General features: G+C 40.7%; 1 protein-coding gene and 1 long non-coding RNA gene across 3 annotated transcripts in view; one reads left to right on the top strand and one right to left on the bottom strand.

The window, feature by feature from the left end:
- Window positions 1-25,291, top strand: part of Ppm1l (protein phosphatase, Mg2+/Mn2+ dependent 1L) — a 194,446-nt gene that overhangs the window by 25,784 nt on the left and 143,371 nt on the right. The gene's annotated exons all lie outside the window — the stretch shown is intronic.
- Window positions 10,790-12,586, bottom strand: LOC125352011. Its single transcript, XR_007211081.1, has 2 exons — window positions 11,761-12,586; window positions 10,790-11,042 (listed from the first exon to the last, which is right to left on the bottom strand). It is a non-coding gene; the product is annotated as an uncharacterized LOC125352011 (long non-coding RNA).

Here is a 25,291-nt window from a genome sequence, read left to right as displayed (position 1 = left end):
TGAGAATGAAAATCTTAGAAACAAGTAGACTTGAAACAAGAAGATTTAAAATCAAGGTGAGGTCTAATACATATAATAATTTTTGTGTTTGCTAATGAAAGGTGATTAAAGCAACATGTTTATATAATTTAATTATTTTTCTTAGTGCCATTTAGTTTATGGTAATTCTTATTTAGATATTGTAACATAATATGTACAGTTATAACCCATAACAGATTTGTACTTAATACCACTCAGGCTTAGAATTAAAAGTAGATTTTTAGAAAGAAACTTTTAGTTTTTGAGTAGTTTTAGATATTTAGAGAAGTGACACAGCTGGTACCAAGTTTTCAAGTGCTGTCCATCAGTGTTTTCTTTATTTTGTTACATCAGCATGGTGGATTTGTCATGTTAATGGACCATTGTGGGTACCCTCTTATTAACTGAAGTCCACACTTGCTTTGTTAATGCAGCTGCCATAGGTAAGGACCCAGCCTCATTTTAGACACCAGCAATAAACTCTCTCAGGATTCCCAGGATCCCTTGCTTCTGACAGATGTTTCTACTAAACTTTTGATTCAGTAAGGGCTCACAGGAAGTAGGAAGGTGCTTTATTTATGATTATAGACTTTTTTCTCCTCCTGGTCCTCGTTCTCTTCCTTCTCCTTCTGTGTGTGTGTGTGTGTGTGTGTGTGTGTGTGTGTGTGTGTGTGTGTGTGTGTTGGTACTGGGGCTTGAACTCAAGGCCTGAGCTTTGTTCCTTAGCTTTTTTTTGCCTAAGGCTAGTGCTCTTCTACTAGAGCTACAGCTCTACTTCAAGGGCAACGTCCTGGGTTCAACCCCCAGTAGTACAAAAGAAAATATAGTTAAAAAAAACAATCCACTTCCAGCTTTTGGGCGCGCTTATTTGAGATAATAATCTCACTAACTTTCCTTCCCAGGCTAACCTTGAACAGCAGCCCCCAGGCATCTATCACCAGTGCCCAGCTAATTATAGTTTCATATAAAGAATGTAAGTCAAGACTAGCCAATGAGGCGATGCATAGATTGAGTCTGGGTGGGTCTCAAATATGAAACTTCTGTGTCCTCAGGATCATCCCCTCCCCATACATGACTGTGCACTGGGACAGCCCTTTGTGCAATGGGAGTGTGATGTTTAGAGGGAAGGTCACAGAGGTAAAGTTCCTTTCTTATCACATCATGTCCTAGGTACTTTACCAAGGTGACTTAGGACTGTTTTCGTTAACCTTGATCATTTGGCTGATGGCTGATGTAAAAGATCAATCTTTGCACATATGGGCAACATATTTTTCTGCTTAGGGCCATTTGGATATTTATACCATTATTTGTGGGCCATATCAAATGATCAATACAGGCAGACAGACAAACTTAGGCAGCCAACTGTGAGAATCATTCAAGTATATACAGCATATGTGTCTGTTCTTTCTTGTAACCCCCCCCCCCCCACACACACACAGAAAGTTACTCTGTTCATGCTTTTAAGGATTGGTAAGTTATGCTTTAACTCTACCTCCTGGAGGGTGTGTGTGTGTGTGTGTGTGTGTGTGTGTGTGTGTGTGTGTGTGTTGGTACTAGGGCTTGAACTCAGAGCTTTTCACTCAAGGCTACCATGGTATCACTTGAGCCACAACATGTCCACTTCTGGATTTTTTTTTTTTTGGCCAGTCCTGGGCCTTGGACTCAGGGCCTGAGCACTGTCCCTGGCTTCTTCCCGCTCAAGGCTAGCACTCTGCCACTTGAGCCACAGCGCCGCTTCTGGCCGTTTTCTGTATATGTGGTGCTGGGGAATCGAACCTAGGGCCTCGTGTATCAGAGGCGGGCACTCTTGCCACTAGGCTATATCCCCAGCCCCCACTTCTGGATTTTTCTGGTTAATTGGAGATAAGAGTCTCACAGATTCTTCTCCCTGGGCTGTCTTCTCATTTTGTTTTCCTCTCTCCCTCTTTCGCTGACTGTGCCAATACTGGGACTTAAACTCAAGGTTTAGATGCTGTTCCTTAGCTTTTCTGCTTAAGGGTTGTGCTCTACTAATTCTGGCTTTGTGGTAGTTAATTGGAGATAAGAGTATCATAAATTTACCTCGTTTACCTCGTTAACTCAGATTCTCAGATCTCGGCCTACTGAGTAGCAAGGATTACAGGCATGAACCACTGGCACCCAGCTAAGTAATAAATCTTTACCACGTTCTTTGAACACAGTACATGGTATGTACATGGTAGACAAAAGGTAAAGGATGTTTGCTTGAATTCTTTAAGGGGAAAATGAAGTGAAAGGAAAGAGAATCTGCAAAGCTCTCTTGCTGCTATGGCCTGCGTTTGGATTTCAGTACAGAAATAGTGTCCCTGTCATAGCTGGTATTTCCTGGCAAGGCAGGGAAGCAGAGCAACATGACTAAAGCATAGAAAGTATCTGTATTCAAATTTGGTTTGGCTTCTTTAACTGTTTCGTATTCAAATTTGGTTTGGCTTCTTTAACTGTCTCATATGTCAGAAAGGTCTAGCAACACCCAATATATAGGAGAGGAGTGTGGATTAAATGAGATGATGCCCTTTTTTTTAACCTTTCACCATGAAGTAAATTAATTCTTAATACCTTGAACAATCCAGGATAAACAAGTTTACCTCCTCTCCATGTCCACTCTGTCTTTTCTAATCTTTACCACTCTCAGTACATTTGTGCACCAGGGCCTTAATACTTGTAAATGCCTGTTGTATGGAAAAGGTGCCCCCAGATATCCATGTGCTTGCTTCTATCAGAGAGGCCTCAGACCACTGTGAATCCTAGGACTTGCCCTCTGATTCCTTGTCCTTCCCATTCCCCTTATTCTGCTGTATATATATATATTCCCTGTGACACGCAGCATCTGCTGATCTATTATTTATTTGTCCTCCTCCCTTCACTGGCTTTCGAGACTCATGAGGACAGGGGCTCTTTGTTAATTAGTACATCCTCAGTGCCCAGGATAGTACTTGACCTGCATTTGGTACCCAATAAGCATTTGCTGAGTGCATGAATAAATGAATATGATTTTCTACTCAGACCACATTTTCCTTGAGGTTTTTTGAGGAAGAAATTGTGTGTGTGTGTGTGTGCGTGCACACGCGCGTGTGTGCTGATTAAAAAATTGTAACTTAATTGTCTTTTATCATCATTGTCTCAAAGTATTTTTCCATTTGTAGGTGGCCACTTTTGGTCCTGAGTGTTTTATGTTAAAATTTGATTTCTTTTGAGGCTCTTTTCCTTTATGCAGTTTTAATTTTAGAGAACTTTTAATTGCATCATTAACATTCCTGTCTGTAGGTCACTGTTGTGTAGCAGACTGGGAAAGCAGAGACCTGTGTTCTATTTATATCAATACTTCATGACCTTCAGCCAATTATCAAAACCTTTAGAACTTTATTAGACCTGGAGAAAGTTGAAAATATATGGTACATTGAGATACTTTTCTCCTTTATTTATTCACAGGTAGATTTCCTAACTATTCAGGAAGCTGAGATCTGAGGATCTCAGTTTGAAACCAGTCCAAATAGTCCTCCACTTCCAATTAACTAGCAAAAAACAGTCTAGAGACCTGGTTCAAGTGGTAGAACACTAATTGTGAGCCAAGTGGGAGCTTGAGACCCCTAGTTCAAGCCCCTGCATTGGATTTTTTGTCCTTCCAGCCAGAAATATTAGTTGTCTGGCATGGGAAAATCTCCTCAGTGTTTTACTTAATTTTTTGGAAAGAAGAGCATGTGATAGCTAATCAACTTGTGTTGTGGTTATTTTAGCAATTCTAACAATAATTAGTGTTGCTTATTAGCCTTGCTTATTAGCCTTCACCTTTCATTCTGCAGCATTTCCTTGGGTTAGTTAGGTGTTAAAGAGGTGCCAGCCAAGAACTGGAAGGCCTGGAACTTTATAATTCTATACCTTTCACATCTTTTCTGTGTTGTGTTTTTTTTCTTTTGGCAGGGAAACAGTGGTTTACAGTCTCTAAAGAATGTTTTAAGCTTTGATAAGACAGTTGTTTTTAAAAGATAAGAGCCAGTTCACATGTTATGTGCATGTGTTTATAAGACTACATAAACTTTTTGTTTTCTCTTTATTACTATGTATAAAGTCTGTTCAGAGAGTTTATGCCCTGAGATCAGGAAGCGTTCAGAATTTATTTTATAAAACACAGACATATAAATAGGTCTGGTTTTCAGTGTAGGAATGATTTTAGATTTACAAAGTATTTACTGACATTCATAAGTAATTTTTTTTAACCTAAGAGTTTTATCTATTTTATAGCCAAACAGCCTTTTTTTTTTTTTTTTTTTTCCTTTTAGTCAGTTTTGGGGCTTGAACTTAAAGGCTTGGGCACTGTCTTTGAGCTTCTTTTGCTCAAGGCTAGCACTCTATTAATTGAGCCATACCACCACTTTCAGCCTTTTCTGTTTATGTGGTACTGAGGAATCGAACCCAGGGCTTTATGAATGCTAGACAAGCACTCTACCACTAAGCCACATTCCCAGACCTTTTAAAAAGATTTAATTCTGTATGCCCTTTTCTCCTGGCCATTGTGTGATTATATACATATTTTTCTAGATAATTTGATTGTATAACCTAATGGGGGTATTGTGTCATGTTTTGGTACATGTACATCTTGTATAATATTTCATCAAAATTTGTCATTATTTAATGATGAAAGTGAAGTTATTTTAGTTATGGTATCTTCTAGCTTTATGAACTGTCCAGTACTTAATTATTATTTAAAACTCTGCTGAAATAGCATACCAGAACTTCTTATTTTTATATGACTATAACTTAGTATACCCATTGATAAGCCTTAACCCCGTCCCCCCATTTCCTCCATTTTCTAATAACTATGATTCTACTCTTAACTTATATGAGATCAACTCCAGTAGATTTCATATCTGAGGAAACTTGTTTTACTTGTCTTTCTGTTCCTGCCTTATACTTAGTCCACTGTTCTGCACTTACACTTATTTACTACAAATGACAGGATTTCATTCTTGTGCATATTATTACCATTATATTTGTATGTGGAAACCACATTTTCATTAATCACCAATTGATGACTACTAGATTGTTTTACTTCTTTCTTTATGCTTGTACTGTGGTAACTTGCCCTCCCTGAACTTGACTCTGGGGCCTCCTGCATTTTTTTTTGTTTTGGTCTTTCCTTCTGAGCTGTGGCCTCCCTCTATGGCATTTCCCTTTGCTGTTTTTCTTCTTTTTCAGTGGCTCAGCCTGATGCAATTGGTATATTGTAAGGGCATTTTGGCAATTATATTGTTTGCAGGTGAATTATGTTACACAGATCGACATTGCTCAATGCTGGCTGTCTCAGTTTCACACATAGTTTGAACTTGTGTAGTCATTTCTAGATTTCCTGCCAGTTTCTCCTTCCTTTTAGCCACTGTCTAATCTAGGCTAGAGCTATTTCTGTCTATTGCTTTGGTCACTGGCAAAGCAAATGTCCCTCCTTCCTCAGCCTTTAGTTTCAGAAGTGCTGACATTCCTTCCTTAGACACTTTGTTCTAGAATCAACTCTAGACAATTCTTCCTGAAAAGCTCATCTTAGCCTTTTGGTTCTACAGTGATTCAGAATGCGGTAGTTTTCTATGAGTTCTACCCTCATGGTTTGACCCTACCATTTCTCATCTTGTTTCCCCCATCCCCTACCCCATACCAGGTGTTTCGTGGGATCTGTGACAGTACATGTTCTTATTTTTAGGGGGAGAGTATGGTCATTCTACGGCTAGTTTGTGAGATACTATCTGAGCAAGTTGTAGAATCTACAAACCAGAATTCAGAACAGAGATGTCAGGTTATCACCGTTAGAATTCCTTCATTTTTAAAAGGTATACAACAGGGTCTTATATGGTTGCCAGGAAGAGCACCGGTGTTTACTGAGCCCTGTGCTAGCCACTTTATCCTTCTATTCTTTAGTTATATTAAGCTCTCAGAGCACTCCTGTAGTAGAGCAAATGAGTGATAGGCAGAGCTGCATTTAAAAAAGTTATATTTTTAAAGAAGTAAATACACATAAAAGAAATTGTAAGGCATAGGAAGATAGGCATAATTACTTTTTCTTTTTCCAGATAGGGCTGTGCTATGGAGCCTGGACTGACCTTAAATTCTGTCCTCCTGGCTCAGCCCTGATGTGTTCAGGGATTTACAGACCCATCCCACAACACACGGTTAATTTTTTTTTTTTAATAAAAAAGAATCTTGCTACTCACACCCTATTCTAGTGGTTGATAGTTTGTCTATTCAAAATTGTGTTTTCTTTGAAAGGACTTCAAAAATTAAGTGCTTATCTCATTCCTTAAAGAAACCACTGATAATTTTTGCACAAATATAGTCAGGCATGATGCTGCACATCTGTAATCACAGCTTCCTGAGAGCTGGGTGAGTAGGACTGAGAGTTGGAGGCCAATGTGAGTTAGATAATGAGAGCCTGCCCCGTCCCTCCCTCCAAAAATGATTAAAAGAAAAAAAATATGATCATATATCACACAAATTTAGATGAGGCTTAATGAAAAATGCTTGTTATTGGTATATTCTGGTGCATATATACATATGTAAGTATATGTACATACACAGGTCCAACTGTATGTATATGTTCACAGAATGTATGTATATTTATGTGTGTGCATGCACACATGTGTACTCTTTATTACCCTCTAAGGTGACTATTCCCTTGCTGAAAAACAAAACCTAGTGATTTTTGTTACTATTCTTTTTTTTTTTTTTTTGCTGTTGATGAATGCAATTGGTAGATGGGAAATATTTTTTAAGTCATGTTTTCAACCTTCATGGCCAAATCTATTTTCCTTTCTTTGCCTTAAGAAATGAGTTCATAAGCTTTGTAGAGTACAATGATGATTTTCATCAACATGAAGGTTAAAATGTGTACTGTGAAATATATGTAGTTATTTAATCTCAATAAAAAATAAAAGAAAAATATAAACCTATGATAAAACCTAAGAAAAGAAATCTTTTTGAGTTTGGATAGTATTTAACATGCTAAAAAATATTTGTAAGACCCTTAGCATAGATATTTTAAAATGTAAATTAACTTTTAAGAAGCCCTTGCCTTGTTAAAGAACCATTGTGTTTGTTATATTATAAATATTATTATATGATTTCACTATCTCAAAGTTCAGCAGTGCATCCTTGAAAGTCAGAATGCCTGAGAAAATCCCATTTTCATATCTAAAATTAGAAATGACATGCTGGAACTGCAGGCATTTTACCAGATGTGGTAATTATATGTTTTTTTCTTTCAGAGAAAACTGGAAGAAAAAAAAATCAAGCAGTCAGTTCTTTATTAAATAAACATTCTTTTTTTCTTTGGACATAATTTTTGTCCATTTATTTCACTTGAAAATAATTTGCTGCCATGTATCTATAAGTGTATTTTTTTTTATATTGTCCACTTTTTATGGGATTAGTAAGTAAATGGGACTTGTTTTCTCATTTAGTCTTTTTTTCCCTAATCAAACAAATGACTTTTTTTTGTGTGTGTGGTATTGGGACTTGAACTTAGGGTCTCTTGCTCTGGCTTGGCTTTTCCATTCAATGCAGGCACACTTACCACTTGAGCCACATTGTATCCAGCTTTTTGCTGAGTAATTAGACACAAGAGTCTCATAGACTTTTCTGCTGGGCTGGCTTCAAACCAAGCTCCTCAGATCTCAGCCTCCTGTGTAGCTAGGATGACACTCAGAACAACAGAGTGTGAGGAGGATTCACATTTGCCATTGGCTCCTAGAGTATCTGACGGCTGACCATCACCATGGAAAAGATCTGACTCTTGTTTCACATGGACGAAATTGACCGCAGGGAGGAGATTGGAGCAGAACCCAAAAGGAGGAAGCCAATCCTTGTGGCTGAGGACAGGGCAACCTTCCCAGGTGTCTGGGTTCTCCTCCTCCTCCTCCTCCTGTCAGGAAGTCTTTGTGGGCAGCTGGTTATTAAAAAAAAAATTATTATTATTTTTTAATTTATGTTGTACTGAGGAATTAAGCCCAGGCCCTCATTCATGCTAGGCGCGCCCTCAGCCACTAAGCCACATTCCCAGCCCCTAGCTGGCTATGTTTTCAGTTGACACAGGGTGTGGCCCAGGTGTGGAGCCCTGGCCCTACTTGGTTGCTTGGAAGATTATCTCTGAGTTTTGATTGCTATCTGTATGCTGTATTCTACTGGCATATGTAATTTAGAGATGAATATATGTGTGCTTATAACATATACCTGTAAGCTACACATATACATAAGACACAACACATACAGTTATAACTGGGATCTTTATTTATACCTTAATGTTAATATCTTAATATTTTGCCAATTTTTCTTTCTACAATAGTTATATGGTAAAAATGTCTTCAACCTGAGGAATAGAAAAAGAGGGTACTAATTTAAAATAGTTGTACCTTGACTAGCATCACTGTGTGGGAAGAGCCTTGCATTATCGGACTTGTCCAGATGCTGTTTGCTACACTGTAGTTTTATTTCACAGCTAAAAAGTGTATTTGAGCTGGGTACCAGTGGCTACTCAGGAGGCTAAGATCTAAGGATCATGGTTCAAAGCCAATCGAGGCTGAAAAGTCTGTGAGACTCTTATTTTCAGTTAACCACCAAAAAGTTGGTTGTGGAGATGTGGCTCAAGTGGTAGAGCGCCAGCCTTGAGTAGAAAAAGCTAGGGCCAGAGCTGAGGCCCTGAGTTCAAGTCTTAGTACTGGCACAAAGAAAAAAGTATTTGAATCTAAATTGGACACCACCTACTTTCCCTCTAAAATGTTTCAGTGATTTTTACATAATACAGTGAAAAGGTGTAGCCCATACCTGTAGCTCCTAGACAGAATATTGACAAGCAGACTCATTTATTTGTCTTTGTCAGCACTAAAACAACCTACAAATCTTGCATAAGTCACAGATTCGGAGCATCCCTTGGAAATCTGGAGAATGTGTCAATATTGAGCCTTATTCTTGTGTTTGCTGGAGCTAAAAAAGCAACAGCACAACTCCTCCCCTTCCCCCTGCCTTGGTTTGGGCAGTCAGCCATACCAACTGCTGACTGAACTCAGCCTCCTTGGCCTATTTACCAATCTTGGCACTTTAGACACCCTAGAAAACCTCCCCAGCCCTTTTCCTCTTGTGTTCATACCCAGACCTCACCTGGAAAGAACAGCTTGCAGAGCTCCAAGAAGCGATCAAGATCAGTAATCTCTGGGGACTCTTTTTTTTTTTTTTTTGGCCAGTCCTGGGGCTTGGGACTCAGGGCCTGAGCACTGTCCCTAGCTTCTGTTTGCTCCAGGCTAGCACTCTACCACTTGAGCCATATAGCACCACTCCTGGCCTTTTCTGTTTACATGGTGCTGAGGAAGTGAATCTAGGGCTTCGTGGCATGCTAGGCAAGCCCTCTATCGCTAAGCCACATTCCCAACTCATTTTGAAATTCCTTTCCCCACCTGCTTCTTGTGGCCCACCATTACAAGCCCAGCTTGCTCACAGTCTTTGGGAGTCCTGTCACCCACCTTCTCTGTCATGGTTGTGTTAGATGCTCCTCTGCTGGGCTCCCTCAGTCGTTTTCTACAGCTCGAGCATGCTGGATCTTAACTGTTCACTTATATGTCTTTTCCCTCTGATAGTGAGGGCAGGTCAGCCCTACCCCTTACTAATTCAGATAGAATTCTTAGCATACAGTAAGCTGTACTCCATTATTTTTTTTGCTCTATTTTAATGTTATATAGGCAGTGATTCTCTCTGTGCCATAGAGGTACATTATAATCATCTAATTTGCTTTGCATAGTCTCAGAATCTAGGCTCTATGCTGAGCCCTGTCACACCAGAATCTCTGACGCGGGACACAAGGTGTGAAGTCAGGCTCAAGAGGCTAAAGGTGTGTGTTTCCCTCATTTGTGGAAATTAGATCTAAATCATAAATGTACGTGAAGACATATATATGTATCTATACAGAGGCATAAGCATATATACATAAACAAGTTGACTGAAGTATGGTGTATGCAAAGGAGGAGCTCAATAGTGTAACTCCTTTTTAATTAAGTGACACTTAATGAATACCTGGAAGCTGAAACATGGGGTGGGGTGGGGGTGGTTGGACTCAAGGGAAAGGGGAGCAGATAAATAGAGAGGGGAATGGTGGGCAAATAACAGCCATAGTATTCAATGTGCATATGTGAAAATGGGGCCAAGTAATTTGAGGGCATGGGTGGGGTTGGGAAAGATGGAAGAGAATGCTGGAAGGGTGACACCAACCAAGATGCATTGTGTTCACGACTTGATATGTTGAAACCCTTTCGTGCAGCTTCTTAAAGATAATAACATGTATAAAATTAAAACAATTGAGTTAAAAAATAAATCTCTGGAGAGGCAATGTGCCTCCAGGGTTGTGAGCCACTGGGCTAAGGGATTTAATAGAGTAATCCTGAGTAAAGCAATTCACCATGAGTTCATCTGAGATTAAGTCATTTGGTGATGCTTTTAGGAAAATCTACCTGGGATGACATTTTTACTTATTTTTGGAAGCACTGGGCATTTAGCAAAGCAAGGGCACCTCTTCAGGAAATCTCTTTCCTTCCCCCACAGCGGTCAAACAGTTCTGTGTGCTGCCTTGGTGATCCATAGCTAATCAGCAATGACATGTACAGTACATTAGTGATTTTTGTTATTTTTGGCGGCCCAGCCATGTGTCATTTTCTACATTTTTGATTTAAATTTCGAGTGGAATGTTTTCCAGGCACTCCACAAATTGGTGAAGACATTTATTGACTTTCCAGCATTGTTCACTTCGGACTTTGTTTTCTCTTACCATTCTTTCTTATTCTGCATGGAACGACAGCCCAAACTAGAGCATTCACTGGTGTCTGCTATGGCACACACTCTTGGGATAAAAGCTATTCGGACTTGATGAACACGATCACCAGTTAAAATGTCTCATAATTAAACTCCTGAGCTTATGATTTGACTGGAGAAGGTTGAGGAAAAATAATACAAGAGTTTAAGATGGAATTGTGAGTTGATAAAGTCTTTGTTGTAGGGAGTACAGCTGACTCCATTTTGATTAGGGAAACATGGTAGGAAATGTTGGGGGGAGTAGATTAGGTCAACTTGACCCCAAAATTCTGCTTCTGTAAATGGCTTGCTTGTTTCTTGCTTGCTCTACCCCCTGTGTCAAGCCCCTACATCTGTGCTATGCTTGTACCTTTATGAACCCCAATTTGAGGACTGCTCAAGGGCACGGTGGCAGCTCCCGAGTCTGCCCTGTGTCCCTGGCCGGTCAGCCCGCTTGTCATTGTCGCAGTTCAGCTCCCGAGTCTGCCCTGTATCCCTGACCGGTCAGCCCGCTTGTCATTGTCGCAGTTCAGCTCCCGAGTCTGCCCTGTGTCCCTGGCCGGTCAGCCCGCTTGTCACTGTCGCAGTTCAGCTCCCAAATCTGTGCTGCGTCTCTGGCTGGTCGCTTTTTTTGTGTGTGCCAGTCCTGGTGCTTGGACTCAGGGTCTGAGCCCTGTCCCTGGCTTCTTTTTGCTCAAGGCTAGCACTCTACCTCTTGAGCCACAGCGCCGCTTCTGGCTTTTTCTATATATGTGGTGCTGAGGAATCGAACCCAGGGCTTCATGTATGCAAGGCAAGCACTCTACCACTAGGCCATATTCCCAGCGTCAGTTCACTTTATGCTGCTTGAGACTGTCTCTGAGTGGTGGTCTCTTGGAGGGACGGGCAACCCCCTCCCTTGGACCCTGTAACAGTCTTATTTATGAATCCATAAAGTATTTTGGAGTAGTCATTTTGATTTTCTTAAATTTTTTCTGCTTACTCAACTCCGTTTACTTCTCTGAGCTACGCAAGGCTAGGAGGAAAGCCTCTGTTCCAAAAGTCTGTCACCAGGATTCTGCTTCTGGTAGGAAAAGGGTGATGCTGAGCTACTGGAGAGCTGGGGGAATTTCATTAACGTGGCAGACTTCCTAATGGCCCTTGACCCTGGTTGGTTGATTATCCAGCTTGGAACAGTGGCATCCCTTACCCTGGAGGAAGAACCAGTCAGCCCAGAAGAACCAGACCCTGGAACCCTGCCGGGCCTTGCTGTCACCTTCAGGCACCTGAGGACATCCACGATAATTATGTGCCTGGAAACAGTGACTTCTGTCACTGAATGTGGAAGGGACTCCATTAATCAGTCCGCTTAATGCACTCAGCTGGATCTGTCTTCCCAGCCGGGTGAATCCGAGGTTGCATTTTGAATTCTGGCTCCCCTCTCTCTTCCTGTCTGTCAAGAAGCTCCTTTCTGGGGAGGAGAGGAAGGTTGCCAGTGGGCTAGTCTACCTTCCTGGACATCTGCTTTTCTGCTTGTGGCTCCTGCTTACGGGATCAGGAAGTTGGCTTCGCACGTTTGATCAGATGACTCGAGTAAAGAAGGGGTGAGAGTACTGGCAGGAAGGGAGAGAAGGATGGCAGCTGCTAATGTCAGCATGCCTGGCACTGTGCGTATCCCTGAATCTTCTCACAGGCACAGATCTGCCAGCTTGAGACTCCTGTTTGGAAATAAAAAGTTCGGATCTAATTCTGGGAAACTAATTCCCCCCCCCCCCCCCCCCCCCAGTCCTGGTGCTGGAGCTCAGGGCCTGGGCACTGTCACTGAGTTTTTGCTCAAGACTAGAGCTCTACCACGTAAGCCCACAGAGCCACTTCTGCCTTTTTCTGTGTATGTGGTGCTAAGGAATTGAACCCAGGGCTTCATGCATGCTAGGCAAGCATGCTCTCACTGGGCCACATTCCCAGCCCCAAACGACTTTTTTTTTTCTCCCTGAGTTAATTGGAATATTATTCTGATTCTGTCTGTTCTCTTTTGAGTGTGGAGATTTGACTTTCTGTGAAGGTCACTGGCATTACATGATGGTAGAAGAAATGACAAGGAAAGTTGAGTTTATTTTCCATGGCCTTGAAGTGAGACCTTCTGGTCCCTTTCTCAAGCCCCTGCCTCTGTTCCCTTCTTTCCTACTCTGAGTTTCTTACCTGGAAGCTGTCTCAACCTGAGTTCCTAGGCTAATCTTTACAAAAGCATTTAAACAGCAGCGACCCTTTATCTACCTGGTGCAGTCAACGTTACCTTTTCCCACAGGTAGCCTGGTGGACTCTTTCATGGCTGCCTTAGCTCTTCATGGCCCCTTCCTCATGCCTGGTGTCAGCACTGTATTTCTAGCATTGTACTGTTGATCTTGGAAGTTGACTTTGGGAAGATGGTTGCTACCATGAGAAGCGGACACCTGTGTCCTGGCTTGTTCTTTCTAGGGGGCCTGGCTTTGAGCTGAGAGCCCTCCAGCCTCTCCCACTCCTGAATGTTGGCTGTTCCATGCTGTATATTGGTGGCACTTCTTTGGAGAGTCAGCCTGAGTTGGAGTGAAAGGGCAGCTTTCATTCAAAATAGACCAAGTTCAAATGCTACTCTGGTACTTCTTATTTGTATGGTTTTGGAGGTTTTTCTCTGACCCTTAGTTTTTCATCTATAAAATGGGGGTGCTATTTCACATCTTATAAGTTTGTAATGATTACAGGACATAGCATGTAAAATCTCTAGTCTGTTTCAAAGCCCTGGGTAGAAATTCATGTCTTTTTGTTATTCTACCTTTTTCTCCTCCTTCCCTCCTTCCCTCTCTCCCTCTCTCCTTCCCTCTCTCCCTCCCTCCCTGCCTCCCTCCCTCTTTCCCTCCCTCCCTCTTTTACTTTCCCTCCTCCTCCCTCCCTTTCTCCTTCTCTCCCTCCCTGTCCCAGCCCTCTCTCTCCTCTCACACTTGAACTCAGGGCTTTGTACTCTTGCTTGTGCTAGTACTCTACTATTTGGACCATACCTCCACTTATGGCTTTTTGCTGCCTAATTGGAAATAAGAATCTCTCAGATTTATCAGGCCAAGCTGGCTTTGAACCTTGGTCCTCAAATCTCAGCCTCCTGAGTATCTAGGATTACAGGGCTCTTCTGCCTTGTCTGCTTGGCATGTTGTACCAGGACAGGTAGCCATATACTTCTTACACAGGAAGGCACTTTCCTTGCTTAGATCACCTCTGTAAATTGCTTTTGCTTTGGGTCACTTCACCTAGTCTCTTTTTGATGTGTGTTAGTAGGTCTTGGGCTAGGGCTTCTTGACTCTCTAGGATTTCCTCAAGAAGGCATTATGACATTGGACACAGGAATGATGTCTAAGAAATGGAGAAATGGAGAATGGAGGACCTTTTTTTTTGGTCAGTCATGGGGTTTGAACTTTGGACCTGGGTCCTATCCCTGAACTTTTTTTGCTCAAGCCTAGTGCTCTACCACTTTGAGCCACATCGCTACTTCCAGTTTTCTGGTGGTTAATTGGAGAGATTCCTGCCTAGGATGGCATCCAACCATGGTCCTCAGATGTCAGTCTTCTGAGTAGCTAGGATTACAAGTGTGAGCACTCAGTGCCAGACTTGGAGCTGCTTTTATTGTTCTTAGTCCTGTCCCTTTTCTCCATGTTCTTGTGAATACAGTCAGCCTCTGTGTATTGATCTACACGAGCCGTTTGGTTCCATGTGTAGCCTGCCTTTGGAATCTACCATCAGTTGTTTCCAATTTATTTAGCTCAGCAATAAAAATAGCATTTGTCACTATTAAATTGCTCCCTTGTGGCCATTTTCTTTTTCCACTCTGTAGGTACCAAAAGCTCAGCATGAATCAGCAGCGTTGAAAATATTTTAACCAGAGACACTTAGACCTGGCTCTACCTTAGCCAAGACACAGAGAGAGATCAGCCAGCCAGTTGACAGGGCATTTGACAAGACTTTGCTCATGGCTGGCCGTGGATGCAAGTTTAACATCTAAAGAGGAAATTAAATGACCGTATATTGTAGATCATTTTGCTTTGCAGAATAAAATCTGAATGTAATTTAAAATATATCCCATTATGCACTGTAGAGTGGATGAACTAGATCCAGTGTGTAATATCTGTTAGGCTGACTTGATAGTCATAAATTTCAGAGAGCATTCAAAAGCCTGTTTCATGCCAGCTATGGGGGCCTATGCCTGTTCTCATAGGTACTCACGAGGCTGAGATAGGAGGATCATGGTTCAAAGACAGCTCAGACAGGAAAGTCCATGAGCCTCTTATCTGTACTTAAGTACCCAAAAGCAGGAAGTGGGAGAGCTCTAGCCTCGAACAAATAGGCTAAGGGATAGCTTCATGCCCGTTTCAGCTCCATTGCTGGTGTGCACATGCACACATCCACGCCCACATCCACGTAAACACACAGCATGTTTTACAAAGTAAATGGAAAATACTTTCTATAATTTCAAATAGTAGAACCCCAGAGGCCTTTGGCCAGCTTAAATCTCTCCTGGTTTCTGTTTGGTATGCTATCACCCTCTGAAATAGTCAGTTTTGATTAAATTGAGGAAAGCATTGATTTTCAGTGACAGATTAATGCTGAAATTAGAATTTGCAAAGGATAGGAATAGAGGGAATAAGCAAAACATAATGTCTGATGGCTTCTAAAGCTGTTCTAATGAAGGAATCTGATTTAGGGGCTATTATTCCTTATAATTTACTTAATAATGGAACGCCCGTGAGGTGGCTAGTGGAATTTTTGTCCTTTTTACTTGTTTTCTGTTCTTCCAATCCTGAAATGAAAAGTTGTTTTTTTTTTTTTTTTTAAGAAAATCAAGACATTGAATCAGCACTACAGCTCTCATCAAATCGGAATCCATTTATTTATTTATTTATCTATCTATCTATCTATTTATTTATTTTTGCTGCTGGTACTGAAGTTTGAACTCAGGGCCTCATGCTTTCACTTGGCCTTTTTTGCTGAAGTCTGGTGCCCTGTCACTTGAGTCATAGATCTACTTCTGGCTTTTTGGTGGTTAATTGGAGATAAGAGTCTCATGGACTTCCCTGCCCTTGCTAGTTTTGAACTATGACACTAGATCTCAGTTTCCTGTGTAGCCAGGATTATAGGTGTGAGCCACCAACATCTGGCTTTATCAAACCAGAATTCTTGAGCCTCATTTGGACTGCATTTTTTGTTGTTGTTGTTGTTGCTTTTTAGCAGCACAGGTGTCAGCAAACTATGGCCTGTGATCAGGTTTTGTATAGCTTTATGTGCTAATTACAATTTGTATGTAGTTAAAGGGTAAGAAAAAAATGAAGAAAAAAATATAGATGATTAAAAAAAATTCAGACCCGGTGCTGGTGGCTCATGCTAGTTATCCTAGCTACTGAGAATGCTGAGACCTGAGGATCACGGTTTGAAGCCAGCCCCGGCGGGAAAGTCTGGGAGAGACTCTTATGTCCAATAAACTACCCAGAAAAAGCCAGAAGTGGTGCTGTGGCTTAAGGAGTAGAGCACTACATTTGAGCAAAAAGAGCTCAGGCCCTGAGTTCAAGCTCCAGCACTGGCAAAAAAAAAAAAAAAAATCCAGAATATTCATTATCTGGTTCTTGACAGAAACATTTGCCAACTCCTGTTCTAATATATTAAGAATGAAAGCTTTTGTTTCCCCCCCTCTGTGAGCCTCAACCTTGTAAATAAGGTGAGCGAGGGGTAGAATGAAAAGGGTGGGGATTGCTCTGTGACTTTCTCTAGGCCTCAGCTTTCTCAAGATGACCGAGGCTCAGTGCTTAGCACTTAGTAGGGTCCTGAAAGATGAGAATTCTAATGTCAAAAAATAGTAACTTCTAAGCAGGGAGTTATGGCTCATGCCATAGCTAGCTTCTTGGGAAACTAAGATCTAAAGTTTGAAGCCAGTGCAGGCAAAATTCTGTAAGTCTTTTATCCTGTTAACCACCAGAAAGCCAGAGTGGAAGTGTGGTTCAAGTAGTAGAGTGTAGCCTTCAGTGGAAAATTCCAAGGGAGAATGTGAGAACCTGACTTCAAACTAGCACACACACACAAGAAGAAAATTAAGGCAAGTTGAATGAGACTACTTAGAAGGAAGACATTTTTTAAAAAGGGTTATAGTTAATGAAAATAAGTTGAGATCAAAAGAGAAAATGTACAAAAACTATGAGACAAAGGAATATGAAAAGTTAATCTTAGAAGACAAAGTAAAGGAAGTCACAATTCAAAAATAGGATGGAGCTCTCTTCTGTTATCTCAAGAGGAAAAGGAAAGATGCCTGTTTTACATAAATTAGCATGCATGATTTGTACAGGCACTGGACTCCTGGAAGATTGCTAGTATTGCTTTTGGGAAGATGAAATTCAGGGACTTTCTCATTTACATGAAACTGATTAATGTTGTTTACCTTCTCTACTTATTTACTGCTTTTCATTTTTCTTAATGTTCTCTTTGATTATAGACAGAGTACTGAGAAATCATCAAAATAGTTTATATGTAGCTGGGCACCAGTGGCTCATGGCTATAATCCTAACCACTCAGGAGACTGAGATCTCAGGATTGCGGTTCAAAGCCATGCTAGGGCAGACAAATCCTCAAGGCTTAGCAATAATCTGGAACTAGAGGTGTGGCTCCAGGTACGAGCAGAAGAGCTGATTGAGAGCACAAGATTCTTAGTTCAAGCCCAGTACTTGTGTGCACACAAAGTTGATTTGTAGTATACACAAAATTCATGCCCTTAATCTTTTGTACACGTGTATAAATGATCATGCTTTAAAAAATTATTAAGTGGGGGCTGGGGATATAGCCTAGTGGCAAGAGTGCCTGCCTCGGATACACGAGGCCCTAGGTTCGATTCCCCAGCACCACATATACAGAAAACGGCCAGAAGCGGCGCTGTGGCTCAAGTGGCAGAGTGCTAGCCTTGAGCGGGAAGAAGCCAGGGACAGTGCTCAGGTCCTGAGTCCAAGGCCCAGGACTGGCCAAAAAAAAAAAAAAAAAGAAAAAAAAATTATTAAGTGGTTGTACAAGAGTTTCAATTCCAGAAATCAGGTTATAAATACAAAGCTAGATCCATGTTGCCCCTTCCATCATTCTCCCCTATCTTTCCCCATTCCATTTTTTCCCTCAAGTAGTTCAAGTTTCATATACTCACTCTTCCTCCCTCCATTAATTGATTATACTTTGATTACTAATACAACAGAATTTGGAGGTTGGGCCTATGGGAGAAAGGTAGATACTGAAGGTGGTACCTCCATCAATAGGATCAGTGCCCTTTTCAGATGAAGTCTGAAAGTCTTAGTTTTCTTTCTGCCATGTGAGGATACAATGAGAAATTGGCAGTCTGTAACCTGGAAGAGGAGCTAACTAAATCCACCATGCTTACATCCTCCCTTTTGATCTTCTAGTCTCTCAAGCTATGAGAAATACATTTGCATTGTTTATAAGCTAGTAAGTCTATGATACTTTGTTATAGCAGTCCAAACCAAGACCAACTACTTCTTAGAGTACTGAATTATGCGCTTGCTGTTTTAGTGCTGTTAGTGTTGATTAGGGCAAGAAATTCTTTTATGAGTGAAAGGTCATGGGGTTGGAATCTTGTAGGTGTCAGCCTCCTAAGTAGGCATAATTACAGGCATAGGGTTCCTGGCATAATGTTCGTAGCAATACTGTTAGTACTGTTCAAGAGAATGACTGATTTTAGGTTGAACCATATAAAATTGTCAATATTGAGTCATTTTCTCTGATAGCATTTTCTTTGATATTGTTGGTAACAATAACATCAGCTTGTATTGGTTGCTTACTATGTGCAGGACTTGGGCAAGTTATCTCCCATAGTTTGCATCTTCTGATCTCATGAGGTAAGTACTGCCACTCCCTCCACGTGACAGACTATGGAATCTTTAGAGAAGAAATCTTTCCAAAGACACTTCTTAGAGCAGCACTTTTACCTAAGGTTTAACCGTCTTGCTTATTTTTCCTTGTATTGAGATAATATACAAGATGAGAAGGAAGGTAAGAATATTTGACTGTTGAGTGTCAGATCTGATGCTCCTTTAGAGCCATTGGTGTGAGTCATTTTATCAGGGCGGGGAGGTGGTTGGCTGATATTTGTGAACACTTAACATCCATGCTCAGAAACTGCTAAGGGTGGGTGTAGCCAGCTTCTACAATAAGAATTGGGATTATTATTTCTTTTCATTCTTTTTTAATGAGTAGTTAGGCCAACCTTCAGTTTTCTAGGTGAGAGCTTGCTTTTTTGCTTTGATTTTGTGTGTGTGTGTGTGTGCGCGCGCGCGCGCACACACACACACACACACACACACACACGCCAGTATCAGGGCACTCAGGACCTGGGTGCTATTGCTTAACTTTTCACCTAAGGCTGGTATTCTGCCAGGTGAGGTACACCTCTACTTCTGAATTTTTGCTGGCTACTTGGAGTTAGGAATCTTACTGATTTTCCTCCTGGGGTAGCTTCAAACTTTTATCCTCAGATCTCAGCCTCTCCCAAGTGATTAGGATTACAGGGGTGAGCCCACCAGCGCCCCAAAGTTGGATCACTTTCTGCCTGTGGCACCTCTCCTGCAAGACGATGCTAGCTAGTTTCCCATCTTAGTTGGCCTCACTTCCCTCATTTGAGTGCCTTCTCTTTTGAATCCACTGGCATTTGGGTGTTCAGACATTAATTGGTAAAAGAACATGATGAATTGCAGCTTGGCTTTAGCATACAATTTAAATCATGGCTCAGAGGTCTTTTCTAGACCTGCCTTAATGATACTACTTAATTTTCTTTTTTATTATGCTTTTTAACATCTAAGGCCCTCAAAACTATTGGTAAATTGAGTATAATAAATGAACTAATGTTTTCTATAATTCGTGCCTATGGAGATATATTAATATCAACAGAGAAATTACACTTGTGTATTGTGTTATGGATGAATTTCTCTGGCATTTTTACATATTAACTGCTTAAAAAATCAGCACACTTGATGTGATTTTACTTCCCAGGTACAGATGAATTCTTACTCTGATACAATCATTATTCAAAGTCTTAGATTTATTGTATCTTAGAGTTAATTTTTTTTTGTTAGTGTAATCTTGGAATGAGTTGAGAAACAAATTGTGGAAATGTTATCTCCTCAAACCACTCAGTCTGGGAAATTAAAAAAAATTGACTTATAGTAATCTTTAAAAAAAAGATAATGTATATTTACAACACTTGTTGAGACAGATTTATTGGATCATCGCAACAATCCTTAGGTGGGAAACAGCATTTGAAAATGTGACTTAGTTTTATCACTCTCTGGAATTTTCATTAGATTGTCTGTACAGAATATCAGCTATAAATAGTGAACAGCTAATTTGATGAAGAGGCTGTAGGTCTACAGATAATTGAACAAATACATCATGGTTTAAAAAAACTTACAAGAGCTGACAGTAGTAGTGAATAGGGCCTAGGAGAGAAAAGAAGGGGAAAAGAAAAAGGAAAGAAAATATAAATGAACAATGATGGATTTGTGTGCAACAAAATAAGTTTCAGTGCAGGCCTACCTAACCTTATTTTTCACTAGGAATCCATTTTTCTTTCTCAAATTTATTGTGCTGGGCTGCTTTCCTTCTCATTAAGGAGGAGAGCTCTAATGTTGCCGAGATTGTTAGGTAAGTAATGGAATTTTGCATCTAAAATGTGGTCAGCTTCTCCAAGCTAGTTTCCAGCCCAAATCCCCCTTTTACCTTGAGATACTTTTATCACTAGGTAGTGCCTTTTCAAATAGTTGTACAGATGGGTTTCAGTTTAACATATCCATTTATGGATACAATACTTCATAATAGTGTAACTTTTCTTCCTTCTCCCTCCATCTTTCATGTATATACAATGAGTATTTTGGATTATATTTGTCCACTATTCCTTTTTCCATTTATTCATATCACTGGGTAGTTTCCAACTTTTTTAATGTTTAAAGAGGTTTCTCCAGATAGATTAGTAATATTCCTTCTGATTCCTCCTCCTCCTCCTCCTCTTCCTCCTCCTCCTCCTCCTCCTCCTCCTCCTCCTCCTCCTCTTCCTCCTCCTCTTCCTCCTTCTCTTCCTCTTTGTCCTCCTCCCCCCTTCTTCTTCCTCTGTTGGAACTCAGATCCTATGTGTGCTATCCCTTAGCTTTTTCGCTCAAGGCTTGTCATCTACCACTTAAGCCACACCTTCATTTTTGGTGGCTAGTTAGAACTAATTCTCATAGGCTTTTCTGACCAAGTTGGATTTGAACCACAATCCTCATAGCTCAGCCTCCTGAGTTGCTAGTATTAAAGGCATGAGCCAGCAGCACCCAGTACTTTACATTCCTTTGAATAAAACAAAGCAAAATTGTGATTAAGCAAGCTTCAAGACAGTCTCTACTAGAGAGGGAGGTTTTCTCTTTCGTGTGAGCAGACATCAGATACAGTTTACTTTTTTCCTATCTAAAGAAAAAAAGTCTTGATTTTCTCTTTTTGGAGCCTTCTGTTTCCTTCCTGCCTCACTAACTGTCTTCTCATTCTGCAGGTAGACAGAATGGAACAGGATTTCATTTGTAAACTGTCAGCTCTTCTTGTCAGCTGGCAGAGATATGGTTGAGCCTAGGAGGGGTTTGGGAGGCAGGGTCATTAAGGAAGCAGCAGCTTTGGTTTATCAGAGGTGGAGGATGAATATATAGGTATTTTCCAGTGCATTACAGAGAGCAAAATCCTTTGCTTTGGTCCATTGGCATGCCTTTCCTACTCTGTCCCCCAACTCAGTGTGTCCTTCACACTCGGTGCACCTCAGTCTGTAACGGTGCAGGCTAGCAGCTGCTTCTCAGCCCCGGGCTAGAGTGAAAACAAGCAGAAATCTCCAAAGCCTGGCATGACGAATCTTGGCTTTGTGAGCTGCTTTGTTCTCTGCTTAGACATTTATTTTGGTACAATGGTTTTTAGCTTGGTTTAAAACAAAAACCTAAGAATGTTCTGTTGTTGTCATCATCATTTGCAACATCTATAAACTCACCATCACAGCTGCTGTTATTAAATGCCAACTCTGAGCCAGAGTCTTTATGCCTTATGTGGGTGAGCTCATTTAACCACCTAATAATCTCACTGAGAAGAGTGGACCCTAAGCTTTTAACTGTCTTAATGGACTACTACATCACAAAGAAAAATTATATGCATTTTCCTAGTGGAGGCATATGCTTTGAGGTAGAGGAATACCATGAAGAGAAGTCATTTGTAAATTGGAGTGTTTAAACCTCACCCTAAGGGTATAGTTTGTAGTCTTTTATGGTTTAGACAGAAGAGAAACAGGTGAAGTCATAATTATATTTTGTTGCTTTAAACATCAGATTCTAAGGACTTCAATTATAATGGTAAATGTTTTGGTCATTTATATGAAACCATGTAGATTTATCAGTTTATCAATTTGTATTTAATCTATATGTGTGTTATAGTAGGGAAAATTAAGACCTAAAAACTATATTCAAATCTTTTTATTTCCTTTTAAAGTGTTTTTTGGTTGGTGACTTTGTAAAATTGTCTTTAAGTATTTGTACAAAAGAGTTAGCATTTAACATGTACAGTGGATCTTGATTGATATCACACCTTTCATCCTCCTCTTCCTTCCTTCCCAACCCTGTCCATGACTCCTGATGTTTTATTTTCCCATGCATTTTCAAGACTAATTTAAGTAGTTTAAAAATAGCTTTTAACTCTGCTACTTCTAAGTGTGCACGATTATAGCAATAGTAGACCTATGGAGTGTTTAAGAACTAATTAAAGGAGCTTTCTAATTGCCCACTTTTGTGTAAATTATAAATCAACATTTGCTGAATTCCTTCCATGCTGAGATGGTGGTAACCATTGGGGATGGAGCTCAGTTGAACAGTATTAATTGTAGCACTAGCCACCTTGGACAGCTCTCCAGATGGTTTAATGTGGGATGAGTGATTGCGCACGTGCACGTGTGTGTGTGTGTGTCTGTGTCTGTGTGTCTGTGTCTTTTTGTGTGTGTTGGTTCTTGGGCTTGAACTCGGGGCCTTTTGTTCTTGCTTGGCTTTTTTTTCCCCTCAAGGTTAGTACTTTACCACTTGTGGTGCAGCTCAAGTTAATTGGAGGTAAGAATCTCATGGAGTTTTCTGTGCTGACTGGCTTTGACCTGTGATCCTCAGATCTCAGCCTCCTGAGTAGGATTACAGACTTGCGCCACCGGCATTCATGTGGGAATGTTCTTTGTCAGCACGCTTCATATGTTGCCAGGGAGAACCCAGGTTTTCATTCATGACCATATGATTAAAAATCAATTATGTGTCATCTGGATTAACTTTTTAATTAAAATCAGTGCCGAGTTGGGAACAGGGGAGTGTTTGATGTCGTTTGAAAATGAGTTTGCTGGCAATAGAGGCTTTCCTCCTCTCTTTTTTTTCTTTTTATCAGTAATATTTTGTAATAGAATTGAGCTTAAATAATATAATTAAGATATTTTATTATTCTTTCCCTTTCCAAGCCTTCCCCTTTCCCACCTCTGTAATGGTACTAGGACTTGAACTCATGGCCTGAGTGCTGTCCCTTAGCTTTTTTGCACAAAGCTAGCTCCCTACCACTTGATCCACAACTTCACTTTCTGCTTTTTAGTGGTTAATTGGAGATAAGAGACTCATGGTTAATTGAAGATGAGAGGCTCGTGAACTTTCCTTTCTAGGCTGGGTTTAAACCACAATCCAGTTTCTGGCTTCAATCCTTTTAAAGTACATATTATCCTTTGGAAAACATTGCTTAAAGAAAAAGCTAAGCAAAATGACACTGTGATATGCTTATGTTAGGTGGGTAATGAGAATATAACATGCATTTGTAAAGACACATAAATGAGTTTCCTTGACTTGAAGCTCTTGCTATTGTCAAGGTGACGTTTTGCATGTAAAGCAGGAAAGCTAAGAACATGACATTCCATTCTGGTGTTAAATACTTGCGAGGCTTTCTTTTTTATGACTCTTGCTTCATTGACTACCGCTGGGGTCAGAAGATGCAAATGCTGTTCATAGATCTTGACAAGCAGGCCTGTCTTCCTTTGAGTCAGGGAAATAAATGCTTGTCCTTGTCGCTGCAAGGGAAAACAGGGTCAGGAGCAAGCCAGCAAGTAAGATCAGACATAGAATGCCAAGCCAGCAAGTAAGATCAGACATAGAATGCCAAGCCAGCATCAGGAGTGTGCACAGCTGGAAACTTTGAGAATCTACCAGTGAAATTTGAAACCTCTTTATATAGTTTTGAAATTTGCAGCTCAGGGGCAGATGTTACCCTGAATCAGGTAAAGTCATGAATAGGTGACTTACAGGTATATTTTGAATGCTTGTATCTTTTGTATATTTCTTTATCCTTTTTTTCAGAACAGGGAATTGAACTTTGGGATCTTTGCTTGCTGGAAACACTCAGATACTTGAGTCACATTCCCAATAGTTTCTTCTTTTTTTCTTTTTATCAGAGAAGGTCTCATGTAACTTCGCATGACTTGGCCTTAAACCTCCATCTTCCTACCTCCGTCTTTATAGGAAGGATTACAGATGTGCACTACCATACTCCAGCTCTTTTCTTTAGTAGTAGAGATGAAACACTAGATATATGTTGGATGGAGAAGGACAGCCTGTGAGAATATTAAAAGTTCCAGATAAGCTTGGGAAAACTGGTTTAGGTGAAGGCAAACTGATTTGATTGTAAGAGGACTTTTCTAATTGTTTAATGATAGATCCAGTAGGAACACATGGTAAGTAAATGTCTCAGCTTTTCTGGGGATGGTACTTTCAGCATGATTCCTTTGCAAGGGCTTTGGAAAACATTGTGAAATTCTTTCAAAGCATGGTCTAAAGAATGCAACGACTTGAGGTATTTTGGGTCTCGTCAGATGTTGAACTCTGAACACAAGTTTGTGTTGGCTTTTGCTAACACCTGTGTATTCCCGAATCCACAAGAAAACCTTAGGACTTTTGCTCACTGGATTTTAATTAGAGTTCTGCAGTTGGAGAACTAGAAACATCAACTGGTTTTGCTCCTGCCCAAAGACTCCAGAACCTTCTAAGTGAAAGGCATTGCCTCCAGGCTCAGGCTGAAGGCCTGAGAGCCTGCCTGTGAGGTGGGCTGGGTAGGAAGTGATTCTGGCTCAAGGCCAAGAGTATTCCACAGGCCGGAGAGCTTGGAGTTCTCTTGTCCTCAGACAGAAGAACACAGTATCCCAGTTCCAGAAGAGAGAGAGGGAACTCACCTTACCTCTGCCTTTATCTGTCTGGCCCTTAGCCGATGATATGTTGCCCATACATACAGGGTGGGAAAGATTGTCCTTACTCATTTTGTTCATTCACATACCATTCTTTGTCCAAGCATCCTCACAGACCTATTCAGAAATAATATTTTATCTGCTAGGCGTCTTCTC

This window comes from Perognathus longimembris, chromosome 5 (genome assembly GCF_023159225.1).
Source record: "Perognathus longimembris pacificus isolate PPM17 chromosome 5, ASM2315922v1, whole genome shotgun sequence".
Classification (NCBI taxonomy): Eukaryota; Metazoa; Chordata; class Mammalia; order Rodentia; family Heteromyidae; genus Perognathus; species Perognathus longimembris.
The sequence above is the reverse complement of the archived record's forward strand: the minus strand, read 5'-3'. Positions and strand labels throughout refer to the sequence as shown.